Source organism: Vigna umbellata, chromosome 9 (assembly GCF_029865625.1).
Source record: "Vigna umbellata cultivar VRB3 chromosome 9, Vumbellata_1.0, whole genome shotgun sequence".
Lineage (NCBI taxonomy): Eukaryota > Viridiplantae > Streptophyta > Magnoliopsida > Fabales > Fabaceae > Vigna > Vigna umbellata.
This window is the reverse complement of record NC_142173.1, coordinates 27,742,081-27,759,661: the sequence shown is the minus strand read 5'-3', so window position 1 is coordinate 27,759,661 and position 17,581 is coordinate 27,742,081. Positions and strand designations below refer to the sequence as shown.

General features: G+C 33.1%; 1 pseudogene; it reads left to right on the top strand.

Moving 5' to 3' along the window:
* The first annotated feature begins 12,962 nt into the window (after nt 1-12,962).
* On the top strand, nt 12,963-13,936 carry LOC124847559 (uncharacterized; annotated as a pseudogene).
* Nucleotides 13,937-17,581: the final 3,645 nt, after the last annotated feature.

Sequence of the window (17,581 nt, the reverse complement as noted above, 5' to 3'; positions counted from 1 at the left end):
CATCTACTATTGTAAGTAATATTGTAAGTTATACATGAGTAAATATGGTATTAGTGAAAGTATTGATCACTAATTAAAAGGACTATTAGTTGATAGTTAAGGCTTATAACTTCATATATTATATATATATATATTATATATATATATATATATATATATATATATATATATATATATATTATTTGAAGAACATCTCATAAATTCCATTTTGAAAGACTCTTAGAACTTCAAATACAATTATAATAATTTGAATGTTATGTTTAATATCTTATCTGTGATACTTCGTTAGTAGGATTGTTATACTAATATAAGATGTTAGATATATCATATTATGTTAATATTTTTTAAAAAGCCTTAATATGAAGTAAAACAATTAATTAACTAATATAAAATTATTAACTACAATATTTTATTAATTTTTTAAAATAGTTATTTAATGTAATCAGACGGGAACATAAATTAATTAAATTGAAGGAATCAAATCAATATATGTTGGACAAATTCACCGTTTTAAATAGTTTTAAAATACAAAATAAGAGGAGTAACATAAAATTTAGTCAAAAGGCACACATTATTTAGAGCAATCAATACATGTACCACAACGCATCAATCATTAAAAAAATTCAACAAACGCGTAAAAGACAAAAGTTTATAAAGATATTGATATCATGATTATCTCATTTGTCCAAAAGCTAGAGACATTGGTACGCAAACATTTTATTATTTTATTTTTTCCTTACATAAAACTTTTCCCTTTTTGAACTTAATAACATTAATTTAATTTATATTTGTAGTTTACTTTCTTTATCTACAACTAACTTAATTTCTACTAGAGAGAAATCAAAACTAACTTCAGGGCAAGAAATACCATACATGTCTAATGCACATGCATGCATTAATTCCAACATAATCAGGAGGTAGCACTATTTTTTTTGTTTTCTAATTAAAATGGAAGTTTAATTTGGTTATCACATGATCTTCTAATATAACTTTCTATAAATTGTTAAACAATTAATTCCAATTAAATAACAGCACAAACACAATTTAAATTATAACACAATAATATACATTCCTTCACAACCATTCTACTAAATATATTTTGTCTTAATTTTCAATGAAAAATGAAATTAATTTATCTTTCAAATTTTAGATTAACTTAGATTTTCTAGAATTGCGTAAATTTAATTTTTTAATCAAATTTGTTAAATTTATTTGAAGTTTTAAATGCATTATCAATTAATGTTAAAAACAAAATATGTGAAGCAATAAACAACTTAAATACTAGAGCTGTCAAAACGAACCTCGGTCCGACCTGGTCCTGCCTACCACTGCTACGTCACTTAGTGAGTCAACCCAACCAGACTCATTTATTAGCGAGCCAAAAAATTTGAACCCGGCTCGACCCACCATGGGTTGGTGGGTAAACGAATTAGCTCACTTAATTACAATTTTTTTAAAATAAAAAATTACAAACTTTCTACAATTCAAATCTAAACAAATTTCACTCTCAACATGAGTGTGTAATTAATTTTGAAAATAAGGAACTTAAATAATTTTTTCAAGCAAAAAAAATAATAATATTTTTTTATAAAATTAAAATTAAATTTTAATAAAATAAAATTAGGTAGGTGAGTTGGTGGGCCAATCCGATCCACCACGGGTTCAACCCGCATAAGCCGGGTTGAAATCTGACCCGCATAAAAAAATACAATTTTTTCAAACCCACCCGAACCCGTGGTGAGCTGGTTGACCCGGAGGTTCTGACCCATTTTGATAGCTCTATTAAATACTATTATGAAAAACATTTGAAACATAAAATAAACTTAACAAAATTTGTTTAAAAAATTAAATTCATACATTTTAAAAAATTGAGAAACTAAATTGAATCAAAGTTTCAAAAGAATAATTCTAAATTTTACTGAAAACTAAAGAATAAAATTTATATTTAATCTAGATAAAAATAATATTGTTTCAATTTTAAAAAATAATAATAATATTTCCTAAAAAAAATAAAGCTCACCTTTTACCTATACTATAATATAAATAAGTTAAATTAAAAAAAAAAAAAAATGATTGATTGATACCGTTATATTAGAGTGAAAGACAAGCACCATGAATTCTCCCATAGAGGGAGACCGCACGTAATCTATCATTTTTTTATGATGTTTATGTCATTTGTAACGCCTCTCCGTGAAACATGTATTTAATTTCAACTACTCTCTATGACTTTTATAGTGAATTAGATTTAAAAGTTTAACTTGTACGCTTAAAGGGAGTATCTCGTGAAAAGATAGATGTCTTGGAATAAATTTTTAGATTTATCATAGATATAATATTGATAGGATACCTAGGCTAAGAGTCTTCAAAGCAACATTCAACTAAATTATCATAAAGACAAGTTTTAAATAAGGGAGATGTCATCTTTACATGAAAAACTCAATTTTTAACTCCTATAAATGCCATACAACCATTTTGGTTTAAATTGTTCCTTGTCAAAATATAAGTAGGTGCAATAAGTGTATGTTGTGGCATAAATATGTGACTAATAAATGTTTAAATTGTGTTGGGAAAAAGTAAGAAAATTCAAGCATGTTAATGAATTAGGTGTTAGATATGTGTGTGAGTAGTGAATATTATCCGAAAATTATAATTTTTGGAAAGATTTGGACGATTAGTATTTATTATATATATATATATATATATATAGATATATAATATATATATATAGATATATATATATATATATATTTAAGTAACTAGTTTTGATGTAACAAATATGATAAGTATTTTATCTAAGTCATATCAATCTTGTAGTGTGTATTTTATGAAGCAAGTTATGAGTTCTATAACAAAATCTTCAGTGGTTCATATCTTGAGCAAGACAAACTACCATTTCATTTAAATTAAGACAATCGAAACACGTAGTTTAGCTACAATTAGAAATTTTTTTTATATAAAGGTGAATACATATTTGGTAATATTTAATTTCTATAAATTCAAGTAATCATAATTCAAGAATACCTTATCAAATATATTTTTTATAGTTCCTTTCTACAATTCAAAGCTATATAAAATGCAACCTTCCATTTTGGGATGTTGATCAATGAGCAACACAATCTTATTTACATAGCAACTAAATTTACAAATGAATTTTCAGTCAAATTTCTAATGTGAATCTTGTTTGAAAAAAATATATATATAAAAACTTATGGTATTAGAAAAACAAAATGATGTTCAATGTGGTAAACACTCTTCCGAGTGCTTAATATTAATGGTAAGTTTTGTTTGCCTCTTGAAAGATTGGTGTACAAGATATTTTTATTAAGTTTATCATTCTTAAATAATATAAAAATGATTTTTAACGTGTGTTATTTTTTATTTTTTATGTTAGAGAAAAATTCAAAAAATATTTATATAATTAAAATATTATTTTTAACATCTTTTTTATCTCATGTTTATTGAACTCAATTATAACAAATCTTATATTAAAACATTTTTTAAAACACAAAAACCAATTAAGAATCCAATATTATAAGAAATGAGAGTATAAATATGCACTCATCACTTACCCACAAAACTAATTAAATTGGAAACATATGTTAATTAATAACAATCTATACTAAGGAAATGGTATGAAAAAAGTAACACTTACGTTTTGTAGCATGAATTTCAAATGATTTTTCACCTTCCTATGTAGAGAACAAAATCAGACAACTATGCATTCTCTTGGATTGATGACCATTAGTTGCCTATTGGACCTATCAAGAATCACAAATAGTTAGTCGAATAATTAACATTACTTTATAAATATTACATTTAATAAGACTTACCTATCCATGTAGGGCACAAGGTACTTCGACACAGTCATTATGGACCGGTCAGATTTCATGTATATTTATTGAACCTCAAACCATCCCAAATTTTGGAAATACAGTTGAGTATACATAAACATATTTACAAGCATGAATGTCTAAGTCACAAAGATTAAGTCTAAATTAAAAAATATATATTATAATATATAAATATGGAAAACAATGAAGAACTTACTTGAAATATTTATCATCTTGTCTTTCAAAATCACCTTTTATTGCATCATTTAACAAAATGTACACTGGACATGACACTGGAGACCAAATACTCTTAACTTTCACTTTAACTCATATCGATTCTGTTCAACTTGTTTAATTTCATCATGAGCTTTGTTATAAGATCGTCATCTCCTTCTGTCATGTCATCATCTTCACGGATAACAACTCTTCCTTTAGGCTTTGTTTACTTGAATGGATTTGGGGGAAAGTGATCGAGAGGATTTGAAGGTAAATTTTTTTGTTGTTTATTTGAGTGGATTTGGAGGTAAATGAGAATGGATTTGGAAGTAAAGTTTGTGAGAATTAGTATAGGATTTGATTGATGAGACATATTAGAAAAATTTACTTCCAAATCCACTCAAATAAACAAAAAAAAAATACTTTCAAATCCTCTTAAATTCCCTCAATCACTCTCTCTCAAATCCATTCAAGTGAACAAAACCTTAGAGAAACATATAAATGGACACTTCCAAAAAATTTCTTCACCAACATCTTGTACCATGTTTTCTAAATGATCACTCATCCATTCATCCACATAATTTATTCCTCGTAATACTTCTTCATGCGAAGTCCAAATTGTATAACTCCTCACTATACCAAAAATGAATAAATAATCATGCACTGTGTCTAAGTCCTAACGTATTTTATTAAGACAATAAACACAAGGACAAAAATATGCTTTGTTCATAGGGATTTCGTGTTCGTGAACATATTGCAAGAACTCATAACCCTCTTTTTCATACTCTTCACTAATGTGATGTTCATTTATCCAGTTTCGATCCATCAATCTAAAATTTTTAAGTCTCAAAAGGTGAGGCTTTTCCCATTAAAAGAAAAAACATAATTTTGTAACATGTATACGAAGAAGTCTAACATCATAAATTTGATAAAATTTTGATAACATTTCACATTGGTTTCTGAAGTACACAAAATGAAAGTAATCACTCATGACTACAATACAAAATGTTCTCAACCAAAATTTAATCAAATATATACATAAACTCCAATGTACACCTTATAACGAATTATGAAAAATAAATTTTTCAAACTATCTCATCAGACAATTCAATATTTAATATAAACAATTAATGTTTAATTATTTGTACTAAATCTCAAACGAAAACTAAGATTCGTTCGATGTTTAACTAAAATTAGAATAAATCTTAATATAAAATAACAATGCACTTAATAATTTTAAAAAATATAATAAATCTAAAATTATTTAAACATACAACATCTAATAATAAATCTAAACTTGATACTCCAAATAGTCTAAAAATTTAAATAAAAAAAAAAATGCCAATAAAAACTACTAAATAAATTGTCCAAGATAACAAAAATAGTAGAAAAGACAAAATATAATCAATAACCACACATGCAACCAAGACACAAAGTGCCATTTATGGAAACTAAGACTAATATTACAGTAAAACCAACATCTGATAACAAAGTTGGAGGATGACATTAGGACCTTGTCATTGTCGTTGGAGGGTAGCCTTAGGACTTCGTTGCTGCCATTGGTGTTGGCAACAAGAAGGCAAAAGTTGACAACTTTTTTAAACTCTTTATCTTTCTATTGCGGTTTTTCAAATGAATTGTTACAAGTATTTATCGGCAAAATGTTTACCTCTTCAAATGCCAGAGATAACTCATGATGCATGTTCACCTAACGTCATTAATATTATTCTAGGAATACCAACCAGCAAGAAATAAATTTCCTAATTTAAGTTTTACAACAAATCTCCCCCTTAAACTTAAATATTCTTCCCATTTCTCATTCCAATCAGCCTTTTACAATTCTCCAGCAGTGTGGTCGGCAGTGGTTTGGTGAATACATCCAAGGCTTGAGCTCGACTTTCAACATGCTCCAGCTTAACCTTTCCTTCTCTGACTTGATCTCGGATGAAATGAAAATGGACGTCGATGTGCTTGCTCCTTTCGTGATTAACTGGGTTCTTTGTCAACTCGATCGCCGACTTGTTATCAACTCGGATCACAGTCCCTTCATCTCGGATCACTCCCAGATGCCTTAATAGATTTAAAAGCCAGACTGCATGACACACGCTCCAAGAGGCCGCCACATACTCTGCCTCGCAGGTAGACAGGGTTACAATGGGTTGCTTCTTTCACAGCCAAGTAAAAGTTGTATTTCCGAGTAGGAATACGTAACCCGAAGTACTTTTTTGGTCATCAACATCACCACACCAATCGCTATTCAAGTAACCCACTAGTCGATAGTCATCCAATTTTGAATAGAAAAGACCAAGTGAAAGGGTTCCTCGAATATATTTCAGAATTATCTTTAAGGCCTTCCAATGTGTATAGCTTGGATCCTCCATGAATCTGCTCGTTATCCCAACACTCAAAATTAAGTCGGGTCTCGTGCTTGTAAGGTAGCTCAGACTTCCGATTAAACTTTGATATCTCCCAAAATTAGCTCGTTCTCCTCCATCAAACTTTAAGAGTTTAGTGCCTGGTTCCATTGGAGTAGAAACCGGGTTGCAGTCCTCCATTTTAAACTTCTTTAAAATTTCAAGCGCATACCTCTCTTGGGATATAAAAATCCCTTCCTCCGATTGCTTCACTTCCAGGCCAAGAAAATATTTCATCAGGCCTAAGTCTGTCATCTCGAACTCTTTTTTCATTATCTCCTTAAACTCCTTAATCAGCTTCGTGTTGCTTCCGATGAATATGAGGTCATCGACACAGAGCAACTACCATCATATCCTTTTTGATTTCTTTGTGTACAAAGCATGTTCGTACGGACATTGCTCGTACCCGGTTTTCTTGAAATACCCATCAATTCTCTCATTCCAGACACGGGGAGCCTACTTCAGTCAATAGAGGGCTTTTCTCAATCTCAACACTTTCTTCTCATCCCCTCTCTTCATGTACCCGAGTGGTTGCTCGACGTACACCTCCTCTTTCAGCACTCCATTTAGAAAGGTCGACTTCACATCCAATTGTAGAATTGGCCATTGGTTCTGAGTAGCTAACGAGATCAAGAGTCGGATTGACTCCATTCTCGTGACAAGAGCAAATACTTCATCATAGTTTATCCCCTCATTTTGTCTATAGCCCTTTATCGCAAGTCGAGTCTTATAACGCTCAACCTCTCCCTCAACATTCATCTTTTTTTTGTACACCCATTTTACTCCAATGGGTCGAGCTCCTTTAGAAAGGTCGATCAATTCCCAAGTTTTGTTGCGTTCAATCGCTCCGATCTCCTCATCCATGGATGTTCTCCACTTCTCATCTTGGACAACTTTCTCAAAACTCAAGTCTTCAGAGTCGGCTAGAAGACATACAACATAAACTTCATTTGTAGTGTCATATATTTCCTATAGACTTCTCATCCTAAGCTGTTGTGGTTGTGTTTCTTCATTTGAGGACTAGGTGGTTGGTGTTGCTGTAGGTACAACAATCTCTGAGCTAGTTTCTTTTTCGACCGGTTTACTTTAGCATCACTCCTTCGTTTCCTCCATCTGAACATCTCGGCTTACCACTACTTTATTGTTAACCGGATCAAACAATTTATATGCTTTATATTTTTTACCATACCCGATAAATATGTACTTCTTGCTCCGATCTTCTAATTTTGTCATGTGCTGACTTGGCACTTGCGCATAGGCCACGCTACCGAACACCTTTAGATGAGAGACAATCGACTTCACACCACTCCAAATCTCTTGAGGCGTCTTTTCGCCCAACTTTGCATGTGGATATCTATTTTGCACATAGACTGCGCATTGCACCGCTCTACCCAAAACTTCTTCAACATATTCTTCCCTTTCAACATAGATCGAACCATGTCAAGAATGGTTCGGTTCTTTCGTTCTGCTACACCGTTTTGCTGCAGAGAATATGGAGCCGTCAAGAAACGCTTGATTCCATGTTCCTCGCAGTATTTGTTGAACTCGACAGAAATGAACTCGCCTCCTCTGTCGGATCGAACTGTTTTGATGACTTTGTTTGTTTCTTTCTCTACCATCACTTTGAAATTCTTGAAAGTTTCAAACACTTCTGACTTCTCGTTTAGAAAGTGAACCCACGTCTTTCTTGAGAAATCATCAATGAAAGAGACGAAGTATCTCCTACCACTAAATGATTCTGGAGTTATTGGCCACACAAATCGATATGGATCAGTTCGAGCTGGTCCTTTGCTCGGTACTCGGAGCTCCGTGGGAAAGAAGTCCTCGCTTGCTTTCCGATCACACATATTTCACATAACCTCTTTTCGAATTCCATTTTAGGCAGTCCGAGCACCATCTCCTTTTTCACCAGCTCGGTCAACCCTCCGAAGTGAAGATGACCAAACTGCAAATGCCACTTCATGGCCTCATCCTCCATATCAAGTTGCATGCATTTATCTTGAACTATTTTCAACTCATGTTTGTACATGCGATTTTTCTTCATTTCTACTTGAGCGATGAGCCTCCCGAGTTTATCCCTCAGTTGTAATTCTCGGTCCTTCATTAGAAACGAGTACCCCTTCTCCATTATCTGTCCCATGCTCACTATGTTGCTTTTGAGATTGAGTACGTAGTATACATCTCTGACCTCTGATTCACCCATTTTTCTGTTGATACCAGATCGTTCCTCAACCTTTGACGGTTACTTTTGAAGCATCGCCGAAAGGAACGGATCCGAACTCCACCTTTGAAAGTACTTTGAATAAACTCTCGTCGCCACACATATGGTTACTTGCATCGGTGTCCAAGTACCAAACCGAGTTATTAGAACAGTTCGGTTTGACCTCGGTTTCTGGAATGTTTGTTACCAGTAGCAATCCTTCTTCTTCTTTCTCTGCAAGGAAGTTTTTTGGCTCCTCCTTTTCCTTCTCGGACCTACAATCCTTGGAAATACGGCCCATCTTTCCACAGTTGTAGCATTTTACCGAGTAGCAATCCTTGGCAACATGCCCATACCTCCCATAGTTATAGCATTCAATGTTGTTTGTGTTTGTCCGACCACCTCGAGTCTGACCTTGGCCACCTCGGGCCTGACCTCGGCCGCACCAGTTTTCTTGGCCGCACCTCTTCCTCTACCACCTTGGTTTCTGCCCTTTCTTGGCCTCTAGTACTTTGAGCTTAAAACACATTATCTTTTTTTATTGTCGCCTTCCCTTGGAGAGCCTGTTCAAGGGACTCCCTCCTCTTGTTTTTTTGTCTCTACTCATGTGCTTCCAAGGACTCAATAAGCTCTTCAAGGGTAAGCGTTGATAGGTCCTTGGACTCCTCTATTGCGCATACGATGTTATCGAAATCATCTGTCAATGACCTCAGAATCTTTTCAACAACTCAGTTAGATGAAAGACTCTCACCATTCTGATTCAGTTTGTTAACCACGGTCTCCACCCGAGTAATGAACTCGGATACGCTTTTAGACTCTTTCATCCTCATGTATTCCAGCTCGCCCCTAAGGGTTTGAAGTCGGACTTGCTTCACTCGTTTGTCTCCTTTGTTTGCCTTTTCGAGTATATCCCATGCTACTTTGGAAGATTTTGCATTTGCTATCTTCTCAAAGCCGTATTCATCAAAAGCTCGGTATAGCAAAGACAAGGTTGCCTTGTCTTTAGCTCGAACAACCTTCAACGCGTTCAATTGGGCATTTGAATATCCGTCTATGCTTGTTGGTTCCTCATACCCAGTCTCGACCACATCCCAGTTATCTTGGAGTCGAGAAGGGCCTTTATCTGCACCTTCCAGTTGTCATAGTTAACGTCTTTCGTCAACTTGGGTAGTGGGATGCCATTGGTTTGACCTGTCATTTCTCTTAAGTGTTTACACTCAACTCACACACAGCTCACAAAACTCTCAATCGTACCTCTATCTCTATCAGCACACACCGCGACATTCTCTCTTGAGCTTGGTAGGGTCTCTTACTTTCACCTTACACACACACGCTCTGATGCCAATTTGTTGACAACAAGAAGGCAAAATTTGGCAGCTTTTTTAAACTCTATCTTTCTTCTGCGTTTTTTCAAATGAATTGTTACAAGTATTTATCAACAAAAGGTTTGTCTCTTCAAATGTTAGAGATAACTCATGATGTTTGTTCACCCAACGCCATTAATACTATTCTAGGAATACCAACAAGTAAGAAATAATTTTTTTAATTTAAGTTTTACAACATGCCTTGGAACCTTGAAAATGCATTGCACGAAAATCAATAAGGGAAAACGAAAAAAAAAACTACATAAATGAAAGCGAAACAACTTGAATGTGAGTGAAATGAAGAAAAACTCACCTTATGGCCTCATCGGCGTAGTTGTTGGGTTTCCTTCCAAAGTCGCATGAAAGAACAGTTAAGATCGAAGCTCACATTGTTTCTTTTAATTTTTTTAAAACATGTTTGATGTCGAACACAACATGCATGAAAACGCCATTAACATCAGACAGAGGTTGTGCCCATGTTAATGTACTTCAGATCTAGGGTGAGCCAACATCAATTTTATTTTTTATGTCTGTTCTATAGGATTCAACGTCAATTTTTTGTATTTTAATTACAAAAACGTCGCTATATTTTTTATGTTGAGTTTTTGGTGAGCTGATGTCAAATAAGTGACATTATAAGCATTTTTTTCGTTAGGGTTTAGAACCGTCATTATTTAAAAGAATTGTGAATTTGCATGGAAATTTAGCTCAAATTATTTGGTAATATAGATAACTATAATATTGGTTAATTAACATCCTATTTGATAGAAACCTCCAATTTTAAATGTTGACAATCTTTTGATCGCCTTGGAAATGGAAAAATAACATGATCTTCACACATATCATTAGAATATATATCTTATACATAGATTTCTATACAACAAACCATCTTGAAATTCCATTGCTACTTCTTAAACATAATGAAAAGTAGCCTACAGATAATATTTGAACCTCTCAAACTCGAGATAAAAGAAATAACGGATAAAATTCTTAAGAGATATTAATTGAATATATACACATAATGGGTATGTGTATTTTAATAACCTACTTGTTCATAGAATATAGATGTAAATATTATACTATCTAACTTGTGGATACAATCAATCATTAATAATTTTTATTTGAAAATTTTGAGAAAATTAAGTAAAAATAAAATTTATTAATAAAAGAAATATTAATCATTACAGAGTTGTCTAACATTTGATTTTATATATTTTTATTTATGTTTAAATCTATAAAATTGAAGTTCTTAATAAAAAGATTAGTGATCTAAAATTTATATTATATTGTGTAACTTTTTAAAATTTTTATTTTATTAAACAAACTAAAGTTATCTGTTCCAACAATTTATAATGTAATTTTATTTAAAATTATACTTTAAAATTAATTTTAATTTAGTTTATATTTTAAAGAATTATTTTTAAATAAATTTATTTGAAATAAACATGAAAATATAAAATATTTATAGGTATGCATACGTAAACTTCTAAAAATAAATTGGAAATGTTCTTTTACTGATATCCGTAAATAGCATGACAATAAATTAGGCAAAAGATTTTGAATGGAGTGGACCAAGATAAAAAGTATGTCAAATTAAATATTAATGAAATATAGTTAAACCATGATCACTACAAAAATATTGAATTTTAGAAGGGATTATTTTCCGGCGGTTTTGAAAACCCTGAAAAGTTCTGGCGATTATAAGCAAAAACCGCCCCTAAATTATTTTTTTATTTTTTAAATAATTTTCCAAAAATATTTACCTGGCTCCCCTTCTCCTAAAATACTTCGCGACACATTTCTGTTCCTAATTTTCCCTAAACTTTAATTCTTTCTCTCAATTCATTTCTGTCTTCATACATTTTTCTCCAAAAAGTTCAGCATAATCATTTTCCTCCAAGTCCCACACCATCTTCTTGTTGGTCTTCCCCTGTGTTGTGTTCGTCGTCGAGGCGTTGTGGCTGCGTAGGTCGTTTTCGCTCTCGGAATTCCTCACATCTGCGTAGGTCACTTTATTTTCATTTCATTCATTGATTCGGGGAAGAGCACGATTACAGGTTCACTGTGTTCAAGGCTAACTTGCGCCATGCTTGGCGCCACCAGAGCTTGAATCCTTCTGCGGTTCACGGCGTGACTCAGTTCTCCGACCTTACGCCGACAGAGTTCCGAAATAAGGTTTTGGGCCTAAATTTGGTATATTGTATAAACCTAAATTTTTAGCGTATTTATTCCAACATAATCTCGCAGTACAGTTTTTTTTTTCTTTCTGTTTTTCAATTAAAATAAAAGTTTAATTTGGATTATTCACATAATCTTCTAATACATACTTTTTATGATTAATAAAAAATTAAAAATACCAATTGAATAATAACGATTTAAAATTTATAAAATCAATACTAACATTACATCATACCACTAATATATCTCCTTAAACTTTTGTTAAACACATGCCAATAATTGTAGATAAAAATAGTAGTTTTCCAATTTCCAAAAAAAAAATAAAAGTATTTCGTGAAAGAATAAACTAATATTTTAGGCGTGCTAGAAACATGTTTTAAATCTTAAAATGAAAAATATACAATTTATTATCTGTAAATGACGGAGATAACTATAATTTTATAGACTAAATATTGTATAACCCTCTCCAATATCGTCTAAGAAATGTTCAATCGATCGATGAGTAGTTAATTAATAATAATTGAGCAATAATAGCTATTAAAGAATAATTAATAAGAATAATAGTCATTAATTGAAAATTAATAAAATAAAAATCATTTATTGTAATTAATGGTAAGAGCTAATTGTAAACTCATTGTAATATGTTTGACATGGTAGGTCAGATAAATAATTCTATTTACTATCTTTATTATAAATTATTATGTAAAGTCATTGACTTGTGCATCAGAGTGAGAGTATCTCTCACATGCCTTGAACAAGAATGAGAGAGAACTTGAATGATAGAAAACCATTAGGGAGCCCACCCGGTCTTCAGGATAGCTTGGAGTGCTTTGAATAAGGAACCTCAACCCCTTACTCGAAACATTTTGGTGCCCATAATGGCTGAGCAACATCCCCTATAGCTACAAGGAACCAAAAGAATAGTATAATGGAAAACAATTACCCAGTTGCCTAACCCCAACACTATCATTGTGTAATGTGAGAATTGAAGCCATTGAAGTGAGTGAGTGAGTTTTTCGAAGGAAGAAGAAGATTGGTGGTGTGACTTCTTTAATGGCGGCAAAGTTGGTGTTTCTCCCTTCGAGTCCGCCATCGTACAAGCTGGTGAAGGAGGAGGCCACGAGGCTGGTGCTCATGGAGCCTTTCTCGCACTGCGAGAACGTGGAGGTTCTCTGTTTCCTGAGGCACAAAGATCTTCGCCACCCCACCTCTAAGTTTGTCATCCTTTACTCCCACGATAACGTAACTGATATTGGTCAGATGTACGAGCATAATACTTATGTTGAGCATCTACCTTTGCGTTAATCTCGTTGGATATGATTATTCTGGCTATGGACAGTCATTAGGGAAGCCAAGTGAGCATAATACTTATGCTGACATTGAAGCTATTTATAAGTATCTTGAATAGAACTATATATAGTGCTACGCAGGAAGATATCATCCTTTATAGCCAATTTGTTGGAAGTGGTCCACTTTGGGTCTTGCTTCCCTTTTACCCGACTAAGGGTTGTTGTTCTCCACAGTCTTATACTTTTAGGGTTGAGATTCATGTACCCTGTGAAACCGACATACTGGTTTGACATTTATAAGAATATTGATAAAATTCCATTAGTGAAGTGTCTGGTGCTAGTAATTCATGGTATAGCTCGAGCAGACCTTGGTCTCTCTCCGCTCGGTCAATATGACTACATATGTTCAACCTTGTCAAGCTCCAATGGCTTGGCTCTCATTTAAGCCTCAACTTGGCACCTCAATCCTTGTTTAGCATATCCTGAGTGATGCCTATTTGTACCGTCACAGCCAACGTCATCAGCTTTTTTGCAAGTCACAAGATATTAAGCATTAACATATCAATCGTTATACATCCTAATATGGATTCCTCATTTTGGTCTTCAAACGTTTAACTGAAGACCGTATTATCTCGCTTGTTTGGCCATCCAGCCTTATAACCTAAGTTACCTTGATATTAATTGTCTAAACTAGTAAATGTGTTGGCTTGATTGACTACACTTTTTCTAACCGTTCAAATTTGAATTGTTACTTTTCTTTAGTGCAGGTTACAAGACCCTACATACAAACCACTTGGACAACTTTGAGCAATCAACCGCAGAGAATGTTTTTCAAACTCCTATCGAGCCCTTCAAAAGTGATTAGTGAACATTTTTTCAACTCCTGACTTACCTTCAACCAACCAATAGATAATTTTTTCCAAACTCCTGTCGAGCCCTTCACGGGTGGTTAAAGAACGTTTCTCAACTCTTGACTTACCTTCAACCAAGTGACACAGAACGTTTTTCAAACTCCTGCCGAGCCCTTCACAGGTGGTTAGGGAACGCTTTTCAACTCCTAACTTACCTTCAACCAGTCGGCAGAGAATGTTTTTCAAACTCCTATCGAGCCCTTCATAAGTGGTCAGGGAACGTTTTTCAACTCCTGACTTACCTTCAACCAGTCGGCAAAGAACGTTTTTCAACTCCTGTCGAGCCCTTCAAAGGTGGTCAGGGAACGTCTTTCAAATTCACGACTTACCTTCAACCAACTTGTATGGAACATTTTTTAACTCTTGTCTTACTTACAATGAGTGGTTGATGAAGTTCGTGACCTTAATCAACGTACAACAACACACAAAGACAAGTGTCAAAGGTAAAACTAATCTATATCAAAAGCGGACTACCTAAAACCCCTTTGCACATTATATTGTGCTTTAGACTTGGGGGGCTTGTGTACTATACGTCCACCCGATTAGGCAAGAATCGGACGATTGACCATCTAACAAATGACCGACCGATCAGGAACAATTAATTAATCTGAGCAATAACAACTATTAATAGGCAATTAATAGGAATAATAATTATTAATTAGAAATTAATAGAAATAATGAAAGTCATTTATTGGTAATTAATGGGTCAGACCTAATTGTATACCCATTATAATATGTTTGACAGCGGAGGTCAGGTAATTAATTTTGATTACTCATCTTTATTACAACATTATTACACAAAGTCACTAACTTGAGCGTAGAGTGTCTTTGATAGGTATCCTCTCACATGGCTTAGACAAGAAGGAACAACATAACTTGGATGATTAAGGTCCCTTACTCAAAGCAGTTTAATTAGCGTATCAAGGATGTTTTTATTATCACTATAACTTATCTTTTGATGGAGTTGTAGTTGACTTTAAGGTTTGTAGGTAGATCGGTTGTTTGATCGGACTATATGTGATCGTTTTTTACCATGCAGATAGTTTTGGCAGACTCTATTGTCGTCTTATCTTAATGATCTTTTCTATATGAATAATGTTGGCTCAGGAAAAATTTACTTGTTGTTATTGACTTAGGTAGGCTTCACTTCATGTTGTCGACTTAGGCAGTCTCTGATGCCGACTTAGACAGGCTTATGCTCGATGTTGCTCACTTAGGCATGCTTTGCTTGGTGTTGTTGACTTAAGTAGGCTTATGCTCAATGTTGTCGACTTAGGTATACTTTGTTTGGTGTCATCGACTTAGACAATTTGCTCTCCTTTAATTTTCATCCTGATGGGCTTATTATCCTTCCTTGTTCTCTTAGTGATAAGGTGTTCTCTCGACCTAGTGAGGAGGAGGACAATTTTGTCTATGTTTACGAGTATATAAAGGAATTTGACATTTCTTTTTCTTTGTCTAATTTTGAGAGTGATCTTTTGTCCATCTTCTTTGTCATCCTTAGTCAACTTCACCCCAACAATAAGGGTTTCGTAAAGGCTTTTTAAATTGTGTGTGACTAGTTCAATCCTCTACTCCTCACATGTTCATGTTCTTGTATCAAATGAAGCATGAGTTAAGGTCTATTGAGTGTCTTTGAACATTGTTCCAGTGTGATTTTTTGTTCACACTTTATAATAAAATTGAATGAACGGACTACAATACTTAACATATTTCTTAAACTAAGTATGTACAAATATCTTTATAGTTTTCTAAATTTAAACATAAAATTGGAATTCTTCCTTATTTTAAACTTTAATATATTTCAAACTTTAATATATTTTCACTACAAATTTTAAAAATAAATAAATATAATACTTTTCATTCAACACAGTTTATGTTTTTATGTTTTAAATGATATTTCAATCTATCCATTAAAATATAACATCTAAATAATTCAAACATCAATAAAAAATTTAAATAAAATAAAATTAAAATAAATATATTTATTATTTTTAAAAATAAATAAATATAATTATTTTAATTTAACAACATCAATTTTTTTTCATGATAAATAATGTAACATCCCAAAATATAGTATAACTATATAATAGAGTTATCACATAATATGATACAATAGATCAGTCGGCTACTAATTAAATAAAGTATTAACAGTACAGTTATCTAAAAATAACAATAAAATTAAAACTTTACAAAGAACGCATAACAACCAAAGACTATTAACGCAACTGATCGGTCCAAAATCAATCTTCTAATGATCGATCGGTCCTAATCTATAATGATGATTTTCTCCGTCCAACACCTGCTCCACCGAAACTTCATAATCCTCTGCTCTCATCCACTGATGATCATTGCACAGAAGAATCTACCGAATGACAACATAACAACACAGAAAATAAGGGTAAGCTAAAGAAAAATAAAATCATTTTAACATACAATTCAAAACAACCAAAGCATATAAAATAATTAAACACAAGTAGAAAAACATAAACAACCACTTTAACCGATCGTTTGGACTAGTATGAATATGTAGCTTTGGCCGTTTGTGCACTCGTGGGTGTAGTAGCCGGAAACCCATAGCTGCCACACGAGGTTAACCCGTTATTACTCACCGTAGGACCCCCTCCTCGGCTAGGGCCTCCTGCTATTCTCACGACATGACTTACCCATCTCTACTTGAGACTTGGTAATCATCAGAATGTCAGGATGAACGCCATAGATTTCGCTATCCATATTCATACTATAACAACACTCTTGCTTATCCAATCACTGAGACATTCCTCCTTGGAATTCTCTTTTATACCAGTTGGAACATCATACCTTCTTCGAACATTAATACAATTTCTCATACATAGTAAGTCAAGACAACTATAATAAGAAATCAGAATCAAACTGTGAAATCAGCATTTGAACACCAAATAACATTTCGTAGAATAAGAACGAACGACAACAACCCAACCCCTGAATACGACCGAACGGAAAAGATCAATATAATCTACGAACAAGACTGAACGGGAGAACACTCCCAATATGTGAACATGACCGAACGGTTATTTAGAGAATATGACTCAAGCATAAGTCGAACACTTAAATCTTATATTGAACACATATAGCTTAGGCCGAACGCTAACTCTATCATAATTGCTAGTACGAGACCGAGCACTACCAAGAACAAGCGC